Source organism: Channa argus, chromosome 19 (genome assembly GCF_033026475.1).
Source record: "Channa argus isolate prfri chromosome 19, Channa argus male v1.0, whole genome shotgun sequence".
Classification (NCBI taxonomy): domain Eukaryota; kingdom Metazoa; phylum Chordata; class Actinopteri; order Anabantiformes; family Channidae; genus Channa; species Channa argus.
In genome coordinates, this window is record NC_090215.1 from 17,514,427 (window position 1) to 17,536,930 (window position 22,504).

At 42.0% G+C, this 22,504-nt stretch overlaps 1 long non-coding RNA gene and 1 pseudogene across 3 annotated transcripts; both read right to left on the minus strand.

The window, feature by feature from the left end:
* Positions 1 to 410: 410 nt before the first annotated feature.
* Positions 411 to 4,162, minus strand: LOC137104736 (uncharacterized). 3 transcript variants are annotated; one of them, XR_010911732.1, is made up of 5 exons: positions 3,752 to 4,162; positions 2,750 to 2,988; positions 2,496 to 2,559; positions 825 to 916; positions 419 to 543 (listed from the first exon to the last, which is right to left on the minus strand). It is a non-coding gene; the product is annotated as an uncharacterized lncRNA (long non-coding RNA). The 3 variants fall into 3 exon arrangements; XR_010911731.1 differs by having other exon boundaries at positions 2,750 to 4,162; XR_010911733.1 differs by lacking the exon at positions 825 to 916 and having other exon boundaries at positions 411 to 543; positions 2,750 to 4,162.
* Positions 4,163 to 5,004: 842 nt separating this feature from the next.
* Positions 5,005 to 14,113, minus strand: LOC137105067 (serine/threonine-protein kinase H1-like; annotated as a pseudogene).
* Between the last annotated feature and the right edge of the window lie 8,391 nt (positions 14,114 to 22,504).

Consider the following 22,504-nt stretch of genomic DNA (forward strand, 5'->3'; position numbering starts at 1 on the left):
TACAAATAGTCAGTCAGAGCACAAAAGAGTGATTAGCATAAACAAATATTAGTAATGACAGTGAGAATGTGTGAATATGTTGCTGAAAACATGTAATGTCAAGTAAAAAATTGACTAAAAACTGATTCAAAATGGCCAGAGAGACACGCAAGTTGTCCAAAATAGACACAAAATCCACAAAAACATGCACAAAAGTCTAAATGTAGAGAAAAATTACACACATTAGACGTCTATAAATAGGCTAAAAGCCGTTAAACAAATAAAAGACTAAAAGACACACAAAATTAAAAACTTGCCAGTAAATGACGGACACAAAATGTCCAAAAAGAGATACAATTACCACAATTACAGACAAGAATGACCCAAAACACAATATTTACAATTTTAATTTTTATTTATTTATTTTTTGGACCAGCACTGCACAGCTGGGGAGGGGGATGGGCTGTTAGGGGTTCAGTGTCCTGACCAGGGAGACTTACAGCTAGGGCCGGGGATCGAACCACTGACCCCGTTGTCCGTGGACGTCTGCCTTTACCGCCTGAGCTACAAAAAAAACACAAAAAAATAGACACAAAATGACAACAAATGTACAATAAATATTCATCAAAAATGAAAAGAAAAACCGTTAATTACTCATTAAAAAACGAATGGATTAAAACAACATTCACAGTTTTGCCCAATAGACATAAAATAATAATTATATACAAATTAAAATAAAGGAACGGAACTGGAGCCTTGACAAAATTCTTCATGATCCCGAACACTACACATCCTCGATGCCCCCTCTAAAGAAAAGGGCAAAGAGAGTTTCCGCGGGCGCTCACCTCCTCAGTACACCAAGCACAATGTGACCCCGCTGCCAGACACTCTCCACAGCTCCTGACCCCCTGACTTCGGCATTCGTGATCCGAATGGTCTGTAGGTAAAATAGACACCAGCCAAATAAAACCGCACAGAACTATCAATCATCTACGGCCATTTTTGTTGTCAGTTGCCTAGCAACGGTGCTCTCACAATTTACCACTTGAAAACCGTGTACATCTTGTACTTGACTTTCTATATCAGGAGCATGAGCTCAGAAATTCCATTTGAAGGCAGCGTGTGATCTGAGTCATGCTACAGTCTGGAGGCCAACATGCTGGACGTCTACACCACTTATATTCACACACGGTAGACACAGAATTTAGAGAAATATAACCACTAGAAATTCTTCCAGTCCATTTTGAGGCCACATGAATCCCATAGAAATTCCTTCCATACCTGTATTTGTATTCACCTTCTCACAGTCAGCTAAAACAGTCAAACCATCTCTGAAATCACTATAATTTCACAAAAAGGTTGCTGGTATTTTTATTCTCCGTGTCTCTCTCTCTCTCTTTCTTTTTGTGTGTTTGTTCCTTCTCCAGATGCGTGAACAGTGTGAGTTCAACTCTTCCGCATTTCTGTAGGTTGTTCTCCACGGCGGAAATGAGGTTGTAACATATGAGTCAGGTCCTATCTTTTGGCAAGTTGCTCAATATAGATCCTATTGCTCATCTATATTGATAATATATTATAAAGGGTAATGTTGTTCTAGAGACACAAAAACCAACAGTGAATTTTCTCAACTCACGATTGCCTCAGAATAAAGAAATATGTCACACAGTGAGACTGTGAGCCTGACTAAAGTCTTTTGCATGACTTTGGACCGAGCGAGGAAACCCACACAAACACAAGGAGAACATGCAAACTTCACACCTAAAGGACACAGCCGGCCGGGATTTGAACCGGGGACCTTCTAAGCGTGAGGCAGCAGCACTAATCACTCCAACAGTCATGCTGCCTTAACACTGAAAATGGCCGAACAGTCAGAATGTGTTGTCCTCAGGTCAAGACATGAAACTATCGACTATCAACCAACCTATCAAACTCTTCAATAACTAATTAGGCACATTTCCCTAAATGTCAAACGGTGTTTTGTAATACTACAATATGCAGCTTTTGGAGTTCAAGCTGTGGCACGAGACTCAATTCACCCAAGACATCAAATACTGGACACAAAAGGACCATCAGCATCAGTATATAGGGGACAGCGGCTGGATGAATCATCTCTCCACATTGTGATCATACCTCTGCTAAATGTTTTTGAAAAACAAATTAGAAAAAAGTTACTTAGTGCATGAACTATGAAGACATCGTGAGAGTGTGGTACTTCACTGAGCCTTCAGTGGGTATTATACTTATAGCCTTTTGTGTTTTTTTATTTTTATTTTTTTCATTTTATCAACATGACACACAGGCTGCAATGCTTCCTGGAGGTGAATAACACCACCTGCTGTTCCACAGTGTCTGAATCTGCACTGCATTTAAAACAGCCCGAAGGACATGACAAGAACAAATTTTGAGTGGCAACTGGTGGGATCCAGGCCCACAATCTAAATGAGAATTTCTGAGTGGGAAGAATAATGAGACAGTTTACTTTTATTGCATCCTCAATGAGAAAAGTATTGACGCACCTTGTGTTCCTGTGGCGCCGGATCTGCAGCACAATAACAGGACAGTGGCAAAAAGCAGGCTCATCTGGAGAAAAGAAAAAAAAAGAAAGGAGGAAAGCAATTTACTGACTAGAATGTGGACCATTCTTTCCTCTCAAATCATTAAGGTGGAGTGGACTTGTAATTGCTGTTTAAGGAAAATAATCTCAACGCAGCAGCTCACAAAATACTCCAATATTTAATCTACTGGGTGTTTAGAAATAAGAGGCACTTACCTTGAACGCTCCAACCATGTGGAGACAAACATGAGGAGGGAAGGAAGGCGTCGGCCCTGTGGGGGAGGGACCCGAATGTTCCTTATTACATCCTGTCCAGGACATGAGCTCGGGGACTTCAACGTCCTCTTCCGTACAAGAGCCAAGTGGATCTGCTGCCTCATGTTTCAGGGTCCTGAGCAGCAGACGATCTCCTCAAGTGAGGCCAGAGATAAAGAAAATAAGACCTTGGTTTTCTGCTGCGTGCAGCAGAAGAGAAGAAAAAGAGACTTTCAGTCCTCATGCACTGCGTTAGAGAGCAATCGCCTGCAATCTTTGCTTTCTTAATTGTTCGGCCCTGCTGACCAACTCTTTGAGACTAAAGACATTGACCCAACTGCCACACAAGCTACAGGAGGACAATCCAGCTCACCTATGCAAAAAGCATGAGAGTTTCCCAGAGAGCCTGTGAACCTCTGTGACTAGAGCCAGTGGGCTGCTGCATGAGGTAGAGGAGTCAAACAAATAACCCGAAAGCTGATCCGCAGCTAATGGCAGATTGTTTTGCACCCGTTATTGATGGGATTGCATTTTCGTCTGGGCTGTGTGGACAATAAACTGCAGAATAATCACAAAGTATCACTGACTAAAATAATACAAGGATTATGTGCAGTACTCCATGAAAGGCTCCAAGTAAATACTGCATATGGCGAATTTCCTTGAGATGAAGCAGCTTTCAATGCCCACTGCAAAGCCACTGAGATGACTGAAGACAATGGAATTAGTCTGTGTGCAGAAATGAAATGGACAAAGCACTGAAGAGACAGTTAGTTTGTTATTGCAGTTTGAAAGATAATGGCACTAAGAACTGAATCATAGTTAGGAGGCAGGGGGGGAAAAAAAGACCACTTTCCATTATTGCTCACTTCTATTTGGTAAAATTCAATTCACATTTCTTTATCAGTCTGGAAGTGGAATTTTGTTTGCAGACAGAGTTTCAAATAAAAATGCATAACAACTCACCACTCCCTTGCCCATGCAGTCTGACATCATTTGATAACAGCAGATATGGTGTTGTTGCATAACAGAGTGCAAACCATTCACGAAAAGACACATGAGGCCATATATCATCCTGGGTGAGAAAAAACCCAGTAGCTTGTTTAAAGCAGAATCACAACATAAAGAAAGACGACAGAAGTTTAAGGACCTCCCTTCAATGCCCACTAACATCCTGCCTCTCTCAGGACTTCTACTTGCTGACACGTCACTTCGAAAAGGCATCGGCGGTTCCCGTCTTGTTCCCAAACGGACATTGATAACAGGTCACCGAGTGTGTCCGGCTGCTCAGAGACACTGATAACTCTACGGCGCTCGTCTGTCGGAAGGATAATGCGCGAGCCTTCCCTCCAATGACACCATCCGTGTTCACGCTTTAGTAAGAGACAAAGTCTTATTGTATCTGTGAGAATAGCGAGAAATGTGTGTTCAACCAAACTCTGAATGACAGCAGCAGCAGCAGCAGCAGCAGCAGCAGCAGCACTAGTTTCACTAAAAATCTACTGTTGCTACCACTATTGCCCAATGTGAATATCCAGAGAGACAAATCAACAGCAACAAAAGTCACCGTGTCTTTATTAGTCATCTATTGATCATTCATATATATATATATATATATAATGTGATATTGCTGGATATGATTTAGGCTGACTCCTACTTGCTTTTTAAGACACGCTCAAAACTTTTTCATACTCATATTTTTATTTAAAACCTCTCACAGGAAACACAAGGGTTATTTTTCAAATGGCTGTTGTTTACAGCTTGCAAAAATGTTTGAGGGAGAACAGAGAGCTATTTAAACTGAGAGTCACGCCTGTCACCAAATATCTGGATTGTGCTCCCAGTGCTTACACGGGACTGTGGGAGTGACAACAGAAAGGAAGATTCAAAATGTGTGTGTTGGTACAAAGTTCAAATTCAGCTTAGAAAAAGGGGGAAAGAATCATGGTGGAGATTGTAGGTTGTCTTCTACCTTTACACCTTCCTTGCTAAGATTATCTCCCATTTCTCAAATGATGAATTTCTCGTCTTTTGGCATGAACCTCTTCACGGGCAGGTAATGTGGTGACTCATAATCATCTAGATGAGACCTTCAACTCATTAGTGTGAGCTGCGTGAATAACCAGGGGCTAGAGACCTCATGGAGGTGGACAGCTCTTTCTCAGCCTAAGTCTGGGCTACAGAACTAAAAGAGATTCACTTAACTCAATCACGGGTAACTAATAGAAGATGGAATCTGCCTTCAGGCGAACCTGGGTTATTAGAGAAGCTTGACTGAAGCTAAGAGAAAAAAAAGGAAGCATTTCTTTGTCACAGTACACAAGCTGCCAAAAAAGCTGGGGCAGCTGGTTCCACCCTGTCTTTGGCCGTTGGTTGGACGCCACCGATGCTCCTGGAGTCCTCAGGCTCGATGGTGTCTGATGGCACCAGTCGGTCCAGTTTTTTTCCAGGGACATTATTTTTCCCCTTCGCACACTGTTGGCATTACCAGAAATCACGGGGCTGCTAAGTGATGCCCGCTGCCTAAGGTCCTGTGAAATAGACCGATGTAGGTTCCTCATGGAGTAGCTGGCTGCCATGGTGACCACCCGAGGGTGATGTATGGCTTGGTCGCCTATTATGCGGGTAGCTGGGTCCAACGCCAGCAGATAAAGTCTTTGGCCAGGTTGGATAGTGAAGACCAAGGGTGTGGAATGGAAGAACAGACTGACTGCCATCAGTTTAACCTGTACACATAAACACCCTCTGGAAGTGTCCAATGCTCTAAAAAGATCAGCTGCATGTGGACAAGGTGTCTGCACCCATGTGTATGTCCAGGGCTCTGCTAAGCAGGATGCAAAATTTTATTCTAACTAAGCAATAAAACTGTGATCCCTGTGCGCTGCAGACCTAACAACCAGAACTAAACTCAAAGAAAGTTTAGTGTCACTGGGCAAAGGGAAGCGGCAGTCTTGGCTGTGTGACTACAAAGCCTGGGAGGTCGAATGGCACCGGCCTGAGAGCGGGATTTGGGTGCATGTTTATTCCTAGCCGGCATTAGCTTCACAATAAAGGCACCACATACACTATGAGCCTCGCTGGGGTGTTTAGGTCTCTGTTAAGCCAAGTATCCTAATTTGCCTTGTCATTACCCAAGCTGACATTCGAGGAATCCCGAGACCACATCGCAATCTTAACACAAAGATAAGCCCAACTCAAAGGTGTCGTCCTTAATCACTTGTATCGGACTTTATTGCCTCTAAGATGCCCAAACATTTCCACAGTTTAAACATTTCTCTCCCATGTCAGGCTGAGGGGAAGAAAAGCTAAATACTGTAAAATCCGTGTGCAAAATTCCCTCATTCTCCAATCAACCTCGCAAAGACCAAATCTCACTCTTTCGGGAGGTCTCGCTCTCCATTTTAATCCCGAAATGCATTTCTCTCTCTCTCTCTCTCTCTCTCTTTTTTTGTCTCTCTCCGAGTAATGACAATTAATCAAGCATGAAATTGACAATCGCAAGACTGTTGCCGGTGAGAGGAATTCAAAGAAGCAGGAGGACTCGCTTACTCTCACGGTGCACTGACTGAAGAAAAGGCGCGGGTGCACAGTAGCCCACCGAAACCAGTCATAAAAATGCCCCTCACTCAAACTTTTCTTCTCATTGTGTTATTTCACACCTGAGAGGCAGACAGAGTGACAGTCACTTTCCCTGGGAAGGGGGGAAGCTGTTTGATTGAGCTTCCACCACTAACAAGTCTGACTTTCCTCTTCATCTGGCTCTGGTGGCAATTCGGCGAGGCTCCTCATTAACGTGCCGTGAAATGCACATTTGGTGGCAGCCGTAGCTTGCCGTGGCTTTTGTCCTTGACATATGGGAATGAAGGGAAAACATATGTTTAATACAGACTGGCTACGTTTGAGAGAGGGTGTAGCTTTAACTAGGTGGTAACAAAAAAATAAATAAAATATATAAGCCACAGCTGAGAGGTAGCAACAGTTTGCCTCCCTTAGAAAGAATTGATGTAACTGTGTTGTCTTCCTGGAGCAGAGCCACCTGCAGGAAGTTTATCTCTTTCCCTTATTTCAAACATTTTTCACGTCAAAATACACTAAGGCTTTATTGTGTTTGGAGGAAGGGAGCGAGGGGCTGGTGTTATACATCACTGTTGAAGCAGAGAGCTAGCGGAAGAGGAGGGGGGTAGAGAGGGGGTAGACTGGTGGAGTGCAGATATGGCATGAGCGGTGGAGAAACCTGAAGGGCTTTGCTTATTGAGCAACATCTTGTTAGAGTGAATGAGAGGCTCCGCTGACTGGGTTTGCAGCGCGCTACATCTTTACCTGACAAAGCCTTAATTGCACCAAATGAAGAAAAACACTGGAAGGTTGGATTATGTTAATGTGATCATGAGGATAATGCACTTTTGAGTAATGAACTGCTGCACACAAGGACTACTGCCTCGCAATTCACTCACACCTCACCTGGCAGCGTCTTCCAGAGCAACAATGCCAAGTTTAAATATGCCTCATCATAACGAGTCCAAATGAGGAGGGGGTGGCCTGTTGTTAATTCAGGCGAAAGCCGCAGCTAAACCACAGTAATCAAAATATCAATACCAGGATGCAGGAGAGATTGGGCTTTCATTTACAATACAACACGGCCAAGTGGAGGCTGGGTTTGTTCGCCGGATGCTCACTAGGGGGCAGACTGAGCTAACCATCATCCCAGGTCGCCCTGCTGCTGCTGCTGCTGCTGCTGCTGCTGCTGAGACATTCAGATGTTGGGGTTGGGTCTAGAAAGTGTGGTTTCAGTAATAACACAGCAGCAGAATACAAAGGGCTGACAACCAGGCTGTTGTCTGACTCAACTAATGCAAGGACTTGTGCTTTACACACAAAAGGCCGCCACACATGGACATACATGCAAGCACGTGGATACACACACACACACACACACACACACAGCGGAATCCACTTATCATACACATCAGATAAGACACCCCAGTTCGAGGGAAATGCTCTGTCCTACATGCTACAAACGGATTGTGAGTGATAAGGTGTGAAAAGCCCCACGGCTACACCTTGTCCTCTGCCTTGCTATGCTTGCACACCCCCCCCCCCCCCCCCCCCCCCCCCCCCCCCCACACACACACACACACACACACACACGCACGCATTACACAAACACCTCCCTCCCTCTTCCTTCCTTTTTCTTCCACCTTCTCCGACTTCGCCCACCCTCCCCAAATCCAGTGCACCTCCCTCCTGCTATTGAGAAAACACATCAGTGTGAATATGCACTGTGAGTCCTTAGGTCGGGGGGCGGGGGGCTGTTGCACCTGTAGAGGGAATGGTGTGTTTGTTGCTAATGCTGCAGGGAAGAGGTGGAGGATGCCAGGGACACAGAAGAACTTGGTTCGTGGGCAGGCGCTGGTAGCCGTTTGCATTTTTGAGTGAGTCTCACCTCCATTTTACTGCTGAAACCCCCCCAGCCCACCCACTCTCACACATTTACTGCATGTCCCTGTTCAGCTCCAATAAACACAAAAGGTTACTGATACTTTTGAAAGAATGTTTGTAATTGCAGCCCTTGTGTGTTAATTTGCATAGCAGAAAAGTAACTTTCCAAATCTTTATATATCCATCTGGGAAAATGAAGTTGGTCCTCTTTCATTACACTCCAGTGCTGAATCGTTTTTATAGCCTCCCAGTGATGATATTCTATGGTCTGCTGTTATACAACTCTTACATATGAAACGGAAGCAATTTATTAACTCTTATTTAACAGTGAAAAGAAAGACTAACAAAAGAAAATACGAAACAAAAACACACAGTAGAATTTAATGTTTAAGCAAATGCAGACTGACACAGATTACGGAATTAAAACAGCATTTTTCCAAATAACAAGCTTTTTTCCAGTAACACGGCGGCTCAGTGGTTGTTTCCTTGCATCGTGTCCAAAAGTGTTTCAGCCATGCTACTGAGACACGTATGTCCCAGAACCATAGATGGATTATTGAAGGGCCTATATGGTGGAGCCTGAGATGTCCCCATGGACCAGAGACTCCAAACTTACTGTTCATGTTTTTGTTTTAAAGACACAAAATTGTCAGGAAAACATGCACATCTCAAATTGAGCAACTACCTGAAAATATCCAAAAACGGTGCAAAAAAAACAAAAAATAAATGAAAAGAAAAAATTCAACAAACGTGTAATGGGGTAGATGGGGGATTTTTCATAATCCATCTATGCACACAACTGATACACTCCGATTTGATTCAGTCATGCTGTCCACCCTGCCTGCGTGTAGCAGGCACTGCACCTGTGTTAATGCAACTACGTGGGTAAGAAGCACCACAGAAAGTGAATAAACTAAAGTTTCTACACGAAATAAATAAATACATCAAGTAACCACTGTTAATAAATACTGAGCCTGTGGTATTTTTAGTGTTGTGTGTGTTCTTTAAACACTAGTGTTGTTTTGCCAGACTTTTAAACAGTGGTTTTCTCATAATAATAATAATAATAATAATAATAATAATAATAATAATAATAATAATAATAATAATAATTAATAATAATAATAATAATAATAACAATAATAATAAACCAATAATAATAATAATAATAATAATAATAATAATGATAATAATAATAATAATAATAGCAGCTTTATTTATTATCAAACAAAGTACAAAGTGCTGTATTTAAAAGGAAAATAAAGATTATTAAATAAAATAAAAGGCTCCTCTTTGTAACCTGTGGAAACAAACGACTTTCGGCGCACGAGTATCCAGCAAAAACACAAACCTACGATTCATGCTAGACACCAAACCCTGCACCATGTTAAAGCCACATGGTGCAGAGTTTGAATCCAGCAGCAGGTGTCTCCATTTCAAAACTCAGTGGATCAGTGTTTCTGGCCGACTGTACACACTAAGAGGAACAAAGTTCAACTTGTGTGTCTGTCACAGTCAGTCCAGCACTGGAATAAGTTGTGGGCTTCACTTTCATTGAACGGAAGTGTGAATATTTGCAGGAGGAAATACGTAAGGTGACTGTACCTTAAGGCCTTTCTGCAAACACTTTCCCTACATTTCATTTCACAATCCTTAGATTGTTTCAAGGAGCGTTTAGTTGTCTCACGCGTCCGCATCGTAAACTGATACATTCAAAGGTCTTTGGGTTTTATCTAAGTGATCCAGGTAACAGGATAAACCTATCGCCTCACTAGAATTCATACCTTACTGCATATTGTGGATGGGAGTGTGTGTACTTAATGCATATCACGATGGGCCCCGGCAACCTAGTACAAAACACTAAAATAACACACAACCTATCAAGTCATTGTTACTAATGGATTACTCTATTATGCATCTCAGAATTGGTTTCATGACAATTTCTCAGGCTCTCTTGGCGCTGCGATTGCATTTTCTCATGTAATCACATTCTGGTGTATTGTATTTACATGGAATCACATTACTAGTGACATCTTTAATAAAAAAAATAAATGACTCTATTGTTATTGCCGCGTTTTCTTTAAATAGTCCTTCTAGTTTAGGTAAAAGTAGTCTGTGCTACATGGCTGGATATATTAATGCTGCTGTGGGTATATCTGACAAATAATCCGAAGGCTAATAATCCAATAAATTTATCTATTGCTATTCATAATCTGAAAGCTTTTTTTTTTTCTTTTTTTTTTACTTTTTTCCGTTGGTGGGCAAGTCATTTCAAATCAAGTCGAGATTAACGTGCAGAGGTGAATTGCTTGGGCTGAAACTGTTCTCATCCCACACGGAAGCTCCCTTCTAAGTGACGCAAAGAACCCTTGAGATGGCAGATGTCCACATTTTGTGCATACTTGTGAACCTTCTTCGTGCATTACAGCATTATTATCTCGCCGCGTGTGGAACTGTACTGTCAGTCTATTGGAGAGGATGGATACTGTGCCCATGACAGAGAATAAGTATCTTGTCATTGTGGAAATGTGACTGATGGCTAATCCATCAAGCCCGTCATTGCCGCTCAGCCATGTATGATGTCTTCACATTGTCATTATATGGATTTACAGATTGATGTCTTTACTGTTACTTCTACTGCTACTACTGTGTAAAGTAAAATATTAAAAATACATGATAGTGTATTTGTTCCCAAGGATTTCTCTTCACCACTGTAGCCTACATATATGAGCTATTGTCGAAAGCCACCATGAAAACATAAAATGAGCCCGTGCATAAATTCTAGGAGGATTTTGAACTATTGTGCAGCTAGTGGTCACTGCAGTGATAAACATGTGGGTAATAGTCCAGGGTCTATGTAAGTGAGCCTCCTGGATGCCAGACTAAAATGTCCGACTGCATCCCTGACAATCGGCCCAGGCTTAAAGCACAGTGAATAATCCAGCCTTGGGTGTAATCAGCGTGAAAAAACAAGCCCGAAACTCACCACTGAGCTCGACAGAATAGGCAGTTAAAAATACCCATTTCAGCTGAATTACAAAGAAGGAAAAAAAAAAACATGCACAGCCCTCTTTTCCCCATTTCAAAGCATTCTGCCAGAGCCAAACCATGCAGAAACTCCACATCACAACTAACTTTCTCATATTCATTCAAGTTCTTTTCAATGTTAGAGAGGAAACGGGATGAAAACGAGGAAAGAAAATCACCTTGTTACCACACCTGCACACGCTCGTTTTTTTTTAGCAAGGATGGAATAATGTAGCTATTCCTGGCAGGAATAATACCCCAATGATTAAGGTATGAATCACTCCCGTGTAGTAAAAAGGTGTAACAGCCATTTCTAAATGCATATGTTGCCAAGGTTGGCTAGTTCCAAAACAACACACAGACAGCAGATTGTGCTGTGGAAGGAAAGGCTGGATGTCAGAATCAAAATGGCAGATGGGACATGTACTTGTTTGTTTGTTTTGGAGACGTCCTTTGGAAGCAGAAATGGAAGCACTCGCTATATTAAACCTCGTCTGTCCAAATCAATGGCTAGATTGTGTTTCGCAGGTTCAGCTTCACGTGCGAAGAAGGAAAGAAAATGGTTAGCATTTTCCCCGTGTGCCGGCACGGCGGCGAGACTGTAAAAAGACAAAGCCGAGGGCAAACCTAGATTAAATAAAGGCATGTGTGAGCACTAAGGGAATCACACGGCAACAGCTGCAACACAATATAATGAAATTTAAACTGATTATTGAAGACTGGCTTTTTGCCCAAATGCAACAGTTACTGCAGCACCAGAGCAGACAGGGCAAAAATAATAACATCATAGCAGGTAAAACAAAGTCTTTGTCTGCATTCAAACTATGCTTCTGTAGCTCTGTGTATTGAGGTGTTGCAGTCCTTGGGTGTGTTGCACGCCCATACATCACCATTACTTCTGTATCTCTGTTTCAACATTGTGGGATGCCTGTTTTCCCAAGCGATACTGAGCCAGTAATGACGATTATTTTTGCCCCTAAAATTCCTGCAAAGAAGGATGAACTGTGTTGAAAAAGCCCAGTAAACGGCATGGAGCCACTCGGCACGATGTAGGCCATCACCCCCAGGACCTGAGTGTGTCCCAGCATGCTCTCCCCCCGTCCGAAAACCCCGCGCCTGTGCTGCCAACAGTAGCCAGTCCAAAGTCAGTAACCAGCGGCCTGGAGTCAGCTCCAGGGTGGTAGCACAGGAGATTCTCAGGCTTCAAGTGTCTGTGGGTGATCCCCAGGTTGTGCAAGTATCCCACCCCAGCCAGCACCATCTGGAGGACCTGGGTTGCATCCCGCTCTGTGAAATTGCCCCCCGCCGATAACACGCTCCGACAGCCCCCCCACCCTTTCGCCAGCTCCAGCACCACATAAACCCTCGGTTGAAACTGAAACACCTCGATCAGCTGAATCCCATTAGTGCGGCTCCCCCCGCTTCAGCACCGGCAGTTCCGAGGTGCAGACCTCACGGCCCTCTGGGGCCTCTACCTCCATCATTTTTATAGCAAAGGGCCGGCGAGTCGCTCTGTGCTCCACACGTACAACACGACGGAAGCTTCCACGACCGATCAGAGCCTCGATGTACCTGACAAGGCAGAAGGGGAATGATGACTCATTACAAGATAAGTATCTCATGAAGCACCGCTGTAAAGATCTCTGTGATATATGGGGAGACATCTGCATGCTGTGTACATACAGTCCTTGTGATGTAGATCACAGATGAACATGGATGTACTTTATGAGCTCTGACTTGTCAGGCTTGGAGGGAAAAATCCATTTCACTGAAAGTTCCCTGCTTTAATTGTTTCTAAGCTTTAATCTGACAGGAACAAAGAGACAGTCAGATATAACAAGGCCCAGGCTTCTCAAATAAATATCTACTAATACAGTTTTTCTGATAAATTGTTTTGCACAAAGGTTGGCGGTGATAGGCTGGGAGTAATGAGAGAGCTGGTGACATTAAAAGGCTCCCATGAGTATTGCGAAGGCTCTTAATAAACCATTTCACCTTGTGCTGCGCTGCAAATGATCTATTTTTGAATGAATATTAAAAACTTCTCACAGGGTTGGGGTAATATCGCTTGTTTACAGTTATTCAGCACTTCTTTCATTTCTTTTTGAAATTATTTTTAACTCAGGAAGCTGTTTGAAATTGGAAAGGCAAATTCAGGTCATTCCACTAATATCAAACATGACTGAGCCAACGTGTTTTTGTTTTTTTTCTGTTTTTTTTTTCTTCAGAACTTTTTGACTTGAGCGATGGTTGGTAAAAATATAATAAGCAGTTGAGCTGAACAAATATTTCTGCCTACGAAGACATTTAACAGATTACTTGAAATGGGTCTTCTAAAAATGTAGATTTTTGTCTTTGAATCCCGAATCCTCACCATGAACCCTTACTTTGCTGTCACACGTGGATCAAACTTGTCCTTATACTTGGCGACTTTGTCCTGTTGTCGTCCCTTGATGGCGGCTCATGATTTATGACACAGCTGGAAAACCATGGGCCTTTTTTGCTTCTTCAAATGTTTGTCTGGCTCAACATCATCGTGACTTACTTTGCTAAAGGCAACAAGTGATTGCACCACACTTACGTAACCCATCTTGGGTGCTTTAGGCAGCATCTCACTGCTCCTGCAGTAAGATGCTGTACATAGAACACACCATACCCACGAGTAAAAAAAATGAAACTCCCAGAAATGCTTAGAAATAAGAACACAAGCGTACTCAGCAGCAGCTTGCTTCCACTGGAGCATGCGAGTGAGCAGATATGGCAGGTGTTGGTTCATGAGTGGAAACGTTGACTCCACCCACCAGCAGGTTGGAACCTAGCAGGTGTGAACTCACCTTGTGTCTCACTTGCGATAAGTGTCATGTAAACAGAAGTTGTTTTGGAGCTATTGTCAGTCCTCGTGGAGTAGATTATGCCAGTCAGAGCAGACTATAGCAGTGGGGAAGGAGGACTTTACACACACAACAGTAATATTATCACATAAAAATGATACAGTTCATTATAAGTGGTGATCTTCACCAAGAAAAATAAAAAAGACTAAGACCGAATAGTCTAAACACAGCTGTTTTCAACTTTCACCAGTGGATAGAGATGTACCTTACGCAGTTTTAAAGTACTGGCACTTTATCTCAGAATGGGATTTGCTCCTAATTTAAAAATGTATACACTTCAGATACATTATTGTAATATCTTTACTCCACTGCACTCATTTGACACCTGTTGTTCCTAATATGCGAGCAGAAAAGGCCGTGCATTCGCTTGCAGTTGTGCTTCGAAAATGTAATCTGCATTAGGAGACAGATCAACAAAAGGATGGAAAAGCGAGGCAGCAGAGGCTGAGATACACAGATTCTTTGCTCCTAGTATGGCTCAAGCTTCCAAAATACTGAATCCTACGTTTCACTTAATGCAACTCTATAGCGATTTTTCTGTAGGGCACCTGGCTGCAGACAGAGATCAAAGATGGCTGACCTTTTGCCTCTGCCAGACGTTGTCAAATCTTTCAAGAGGTTAGTATTTTTTGGGTGTTTCTGGGGCTTAACGTCCTGACCAATGGCTTTCTTCCAGCCTAGACATGGGACTTAAGGGCCATCTTTTGTAGAGAATACCAAGTTTCGGCTAAAATTGACTTCCTGCTAATATTGCATTGGTAGACTGGGAAGAAAGTGGAAACAGTGATAACTGTCAGAAAGTCCTAAGATCTCGCACTCGGAATTTGGAAGTTGATGATTTTTCCACCTCGACTGCTTGTAATAATGCGTTAAATGATATGACATGAATGCGGCATATGGTCAGCAATGTCCCATCTTTGCAACCAGAATCCCTTTTAATTTTATTCTTTCAATAGTTTAGTTTTTTTATTGTTTTAGTTTTGCCTACTTTGAAAGGCCCTGTCCAAAGCCACTGATGACATTACCCAACTGTCCCCACAAGCTGTAGAGTAAATTGACCTCGTGCATAATATTTGGGAATTGCCCCTTTAAGTTTTAGAGCTTTGCACACGAATCCCTGTCGCTTGAAAGTTTTCCCCACAATTCTTGCTTTTGCTTTTTACCCATATACAAAACACCCACATGCAACTCACGCACCAAGACTGACACTGGTAACATGGAGACCTCATTTTAGCAAATTCAAGAAAACCACATTGTGTAATGGACTTTTATTCTCACTGCATTTCTTACTGATTGTTTCCCATTGTGTCAGGAACAACTGCTGAAGGTACACATGCATGTTAGGTATACGTTGTGTTGTTTGTGTAGTCGCGGACGTGTCATACAGTTTCCCTGTCGTGTGCATGACAAGCGCTTAGCTGCTTTTTCTATTTTCTGCATTATGTTGTGCCGCTGTCATCATGTGTCCATAATCTTCACAGAACAGGAGAAAGAAAAAAAAAGCAGAAAACACACAGCCTCTGCTGACTGCCTGCCTCTGCCCTGCACATTGTTTTAAAGAGCGAAACCCTGCACAAACTGACGACACATGCACATATTTATTCATAAACAGCTGTGGAGAGGAAGCAAGGGGATCAAAAAGACGCAAGAAGCACCTTTTTAGCACGGGTAGTGTGCTATATGCTGATTTTACATTATTCTTTTGCACTAGAGCAGCACAGGAATATTGCGGGTTGTATAATGAGTTCATGCTCATGAATACATTGTGCGGCATGCTTGTGTATTTAGGAAAATGTGCATAGCTTGCTTCCAAAGACAAGGTATATTATCTGTGACCCTTTTGTTGCAATTTCATACATTTTGATAAGTTTTGAAATCTTCTAATTTGTGTTAATTGCTGTTTTGATCCTGCGCCACACCTGTCAATCATAACTCTGGACTTTATTTTTCTGTAGGTGGTGTTTTTTACGTGTGTTGCTACTCATTCTAACATGTTTTCTTCAATGATTTATTTTTTATGCACCATTTCCTCTGTGTCAAGAGGATTATTGCCACAAAAGGTCTACCTGATGCCGAAGGTACGGAAGCAGCGAATGGAAAAGCTCTTATGAAATAGGCCCCATTGTGTTATATCCATTGGCAGTTAAGAAGTGGGGGATGTTTATTTATATGAAAATGTCCTAAATGCTATTATATATTCGTGTGTCTTTTCAAAGGTGTAAATGATGTTGTCATAGGACAGAGAAGCAAAGCAGGCTGCACCATCAGTTGCTTGTCTCCTGCAGCTTTTTGCTCCCAGAGAAGCCAAAGGGGAAGCTGGACCTATCAGTCTATTCTACTGACACACACTGTCTATTCCTTCTTGAGGGATTGCACACGCCCATTCACACAGAAAGAGCCTCCACGCCCCTCCATACACAGACGCATAGAGCCAACAGAGGATAGACATCACATCAGCACTAAGGTAGTAAATCGCCCTTCAGAAGCCTTCCTCAAGGGAGTCAGCAGTTCAGCGTTTATCGAACCACTATCTGATTACTAAAAGGCTGTCTTCAGTTATAAATGAACCCGCAACATGTGTGTGGTATTGGCAAGACCGGAGTAAAAGCCATTATAGGCTGCTGTGAATCAGTTTAGGCCGGGAGAGCGGTCTGAGCACAGCTGCCACTTGCTAGTCGGTGCATTGCTGTTGTTATTGTTGCTGGGGGATGGGATACCTGTGTGCGAGAGGAGGGGTCCAGAGCTAGAGCAAACTGCAAGATCTTGATTGAAGTGTGTGTTTTCTTGAAGTGAAAGCCTTGAAGAGTTGCGGTTCAAACAAGTCATCCTGCCTAAACGCATCAGGTGATTACTGCCCTCTGACAGAAGCATCGTCAGAAATCGTGGCACCTACCTAATCCAGGTGTGATACACATATTAAAGTAAATGGAACAGGTTGGTTTAGGTCTAGGCACAAAGTCAACTTAGTTAGGTTTAGACTACGTTTCCGTTATGTCAGCCACGAAAGATTATAGTGAAACCACACTGCTGCCATCATATGGTCACCAGTAAAACACCGTTTATATGAGGCTTAAACAAATAACAAAGTCAGGGATGAAGAGTATAAAAAGCATTGGGTGGGACCAACTGCATGAATTCTATTTCTCATGTGCACCTCACATCAAAGTTAGTGGGGATGATTGGAAAAAGAATATTTCAAAAACAATTTAATCTAACCTTCTAGTTTAGATCGAGAGGAATCTTAATCTTGCAGCATTCGTGATATTTTGGACAACAGAGTGCTTCCAGTTTTTAATTCAACTTCATGTGTCTTTGTGCACAAAGCCAGGTCCCTCACAACTGGGACTTTAACGCTATCCAGCATTTCTGAACTCCAGCTAAGAAATGCTCCAGACGTGTGTACTGTATTTTGTTACAGTGACATATTAATGCAGATGTCCAATTGTGTTCTTTTGCATTGGTAATATACAATTGTGGGAGTATGTGCTATAGATTAGTACATAAACCCGAACGTAAAGTTCCCTCAAATATGTGAGAATGCAGATGATGTTAAAATACTTCCTATGTTTGTACTGCATGTAGTATTTTTACTGCAAGAAATGATAGTTACCCTGTTACCAAGTTGCTAAAATGCTACACACAGGATAAGCACTTACAGCTAGACCGTTCATGCTGGGCCAAGCCCCCAACCCCACCCAACATGGCCTCGTTCATCTTCACCGAGCCGCATACAGCATTATCCCGCTGATTTATTAAAGCCATCCTCGATTTATCAATCGGACACTGGCCTGTAATTGTTGTTTTGTGGAGAGACACGAGTAAGCAGGGAGCTGGACACAAGAAGTATGTTTGCTTATTACAAGCTGTTGAGAGCAGGAGAAATCAATGGTTGTGGAGAATACTTGTTTTTTTCATGTTGGGGTATTTAAACCCAGCCCACTTTAACACAACACTGTGAAATGAGCCCCGGCGGCACGGAGCTACGCAGCAATAAAACAGGGCTGCAGAGCAACAATGGTGGCGAAACAAAACTAATTACAGTGACAAGTGAGGCGGGCGCCAGGTCTGTCAACAAAGTGGGAGGACGCTACATCTTCCAAAGGCAGGACCCTTAGGGACGGCTGACGGATACTCTAATTTTCCTTTCTGTGAAGAGCTTGGAGGTGGCCAAGGGATGAGGCATGCCAAACAAATTGACATCTTGATTGAACAAATCACAAACCTCACGCGAGTTGCTAAAATTGGATTAAGCTGACAGACACAGTCACCTGCCCAGGAAGCACCATGACGCCTGGTCAGGAACTCAAATGTGTAATTAATGAACAGCTCTGGTAATTACTCTTTAGCAGACAGAGAGATAAAGAAAACAGGGGGTTGAGTGATGTGATTTTTAAGGGATGAGCCTCATATCCAGAGTAATCTCTGCAGAGACGCTTCATTCATCTCCTAAATTAAACATATGAATAAATAAAATAACTCATTATGTGGCTAATTGGGCTTTAAACCAACATTCTTGGATAATGTTTAGCTAAAATTTGCCATCATCCCAGAGACAAACACATTTTCACCAGAGTAAACTCTTTCGTGTGGACACAAGCTATTTGACATTTTAGACGTATCTTTGAAATTTACAACCTGCCCTCTGAGAGGAGCTTACCTCCAAAGGCTTTCTCACAACTTCTAACCATCACACTTGACCTTTTAAAGTCCCCTGGTCGCAAGGACAAAATGCTAAACCCACCTAAAAATCTATTCCATTAAATATTGGCAGGTTTGCGAAGCTATCAACGTAGCATTCCTATTAAAAAAACTACATAAAAGCAGGTGTATTTGTATATGTAACATTCCTGAAAACCACACCCGCTTGTGTCATGAGGGATTTATTGTTGAGGATTTCATCTTGCTGACAATGAACAAGGACGTGTAAAAGTTTAACTGGCAGACGATCGATCTGGGCATTAGGACTGAGATTGGTCGGTGACTATGTCAGCCAATCACCAGCAGAGTAGGCCGGGCCTTCGCTGACCTGAGGAGCAGAAAACCTGCGATCCCAGGGAAAACATCGGCAGTGACAGGGAGAGAAAAATAGAAAGTGAAGGAAAGCGGCGAAATTGTAAGTCAGTGTGTAAGTTGTGCTAAAGGCGAAAGGTTGACACAGAAAACCAGGCTTTTAATCTGGAATAGAGTTTGACGAACATGTTCATCCTTCTTATGGGAAGCTCGAAACCGCCGTGTCTCATCTGGTCTGGGAATGTGAGACGCCACTATGAAACTAAGCACAAAATGACATTCGAAAAAAAAATAAAAATTACCCAGAATAACTGGCGCCAGCAAATCAAGAAAACACGAGCAAGTAGACAAAACACAAGTAATTAAAAAAAAACAACAACTTTGTTTAGATGTATTTTTAGCTGCTCCTGGAAACATTTCCATTGTGTTGAGGCTTTTTGCAGCGCGTTTCCTAACGCTGCACCTGTGTTGTCAAATTGATGAAGTTGTTGAAGTGTAAATTGGTTGTGTTTTGTGTATTTGCGTTTTTTTGAGTTGCTCTGCCGTGAGCTCTCAGGGCCACCATCCGTTTCGCACCTGTTCACTCAAAACACGCAAACTTTATTCTGTGCAACACAAATGAGAAGTAATTATGTCCAAAATGATGTTATTGTGTCCAAAAATAATGGAATCATCTGCAATTCAGTGCTGATCATGTTGTAGCCCCACAGCAACGTTAATGTTCTTGTGCTTTTTTCTGTGCGAAATATGCATTTTCTTGGTTTAGGACACAAATACTAAATAAATACTGAACAATTCAGGCTTATTTCTGTCTATGTATGTGTGTGTATCAGCTGAAGCTGAAGCAACAAATGGTCAATTTAGAATTTATTATAATACATAAATGTGACCAGTGTTTAAAAAAATTGACAAATACTTTTAGAAAACAAATGCTGGTGCTAAAGTGAGTCTTTGCTTACTGAGTATAGTCTCATCCTCACTTTTGAAATATTGACTGAAAATTTTGGAGAAGCAACAGTTTTCTCAAACGGATATATTGCGTTTTTTTTTTTTTATGTGGAAATGCCTTCAATTATTTAATCACCCGGTGGCAGAAACTTCAGAGTTTGAAGTGATAGAAATCTAATATCTGTATCACATCCATCAGGCCTGGAGGGAAGTTATTCAAAGCGAGGATTTGCTTCGAAGGGACGAGCACACACACTCCTCTCACCATGAACGCTGAAATTTAATTTGAAAATGGGCAGCAGGATTATTCCCATTATCCTGCTCCCAGACACTCATTTTTAAATGACACACAGGGATATGCGAGTGGCTGTAATTATATTGCGAGCCTACAAAGGTTTTGCTTTTATTCCCTACCTTTTGATTGGACTGTGTATTTTTCTTATTTTTTTTTTAAATGGTGTTATTGGGCACTGCATGGGATTTAATCAACCACAAATTTTCATATTATCACCTCAGAATAAGACAAACAGGATTCAGAATGCAGGTGATTATTGGTGCGATAATCTCTTTTTTTTTTTATGACAAATCTTGAACGCGGACGCACATGTGCATGTGATGTGGTTTGATGATATTACTACACAGAAAAGATCTGATTTTTCATAATATAGTTTACTGAATTAACCTTTTTTTTTTTTTTTTACACATGGAAAATTCAAAAATACACCACGGCAACTTTCATTTCAATTTTCATTTTCCTGATCAAGGGTGCACCGCGACTGTGTTGATCATTTCTGCAAAAAGCACAGGAAGCTGTGTTTTATTGTTGCTATGCCAACCCCATCCTGGGAGCTGTACACTAATCATTCTTGTTTTCACTTGTTTTATTCTGTTTTATTACTTAGAGGGAACCTTTCTACTCAGTACACACGCATTTCAAGGTTTGTATAAAAGTCATGATACCCCTCAGGATGTTCTTTACAGGGAACATTTCATTTCAAAAAACCTCAGTGGTGTCATATTTTCCTCATCATTGCTACTGGCTGTGCAATTTACTCACCAGACTCATTTATGTGGATAAGCATGACAAATAAACAAAGGGAAGTGAGGGCAAAGGTGGACGTTAAAGTAAAGATATTACGCAAACATACCGTATATTGGATTCAACGGTGACCCACTGCACTTAGCCACAGCTAACAGACACAGCTTTGAGCTGTGCTGCACGATTATAATTGACTGTATTTATGATTTAGACCCCAACCTGTGGTTAAGGACAGTAAACCTGAAGCATTAGGATTTTAGCAACACGGAACATCAAATCAGTGGAGCCACTAGACAGAAATATCTCATCAGGTATCACATGGACTGGGGTGGAAATTGTGAATCCTAATGACTCTCTCTTTCTTTTAGTGGCACCGTGAGATTGGCATTTACGTGCATCCATGCACTGAATTTCTTAAGTTGGTTTCAGTGAGGTAGCCCAGACGTCCCTCTCCCCTTATGCATTGTCCAGCTCCTCCTGGGGGATGCCAAGATGCTCCCAGACCAGATGAGATATATGATTTCTCTAATAGAAACATCTTAGGGTGAAGGGTAAAGGACTAATGCAGTCCTTGAAGTCATTGCTGCCCCCTAAGTGAGCAAGAGGTGTCAATATGGAGACTAGGGTTAACATCTTTCTTGATGTAGTTACTTGATGTAGGCCACGTGTGCATACAGGTCCAAGTCAAGTTAGGCCACGTCATTGGCACTTTGCTGGTCCAGCAGGGAATACGTTTCTTGCAATAGGCATTTTTTTATGTCAGGCAGGTGGATTGAAAACTAAACAGAGACAATGCACAATGCAGTACTGCTTGCGTTGCGGTACCTGACCTATTCATATGTGACATATTAAATTAAAGCAATGTCTACCTACAACCAGTCTTGGCTGATTGCATACAGTATACTGGACCTACTGTGTTTGAATACTGTCAGTCTGTTGGTTTGTTGGTTAGTTGTCCACTTTGGAGCAGAGTAACAGGTCTAGCAAGTTATTGCACGGATTGCCCTAAAGTCTAGCACCAATATGGGACACTGAAGATAAATCCTGATGAAGATGGTGATCCTGTTCATGGAGGGTACGGGCCCAGGGGCCAAAGAGGGCCACCATCAGACAGACGATGTGAATGTGGAGTTTAAAATTTGTTGTTTGAAAGACATGGCAGCAAAGTGAGTGTGGACAGAAACAAAATCTCTCCAGACACAAAAACAAAAAGGACTCAAAATGATTCAAATAAACTAAAATACGAAACCAAATGAGATGCTTTGAGGAATAATTCTTTTTTTTTAATTAGCTAAAATCTTTAATCAGTGCTGCATCCTGTAATTTGTTTGAGAATTTCAACTTCCCAAAGAAGGAAAAAAAGAA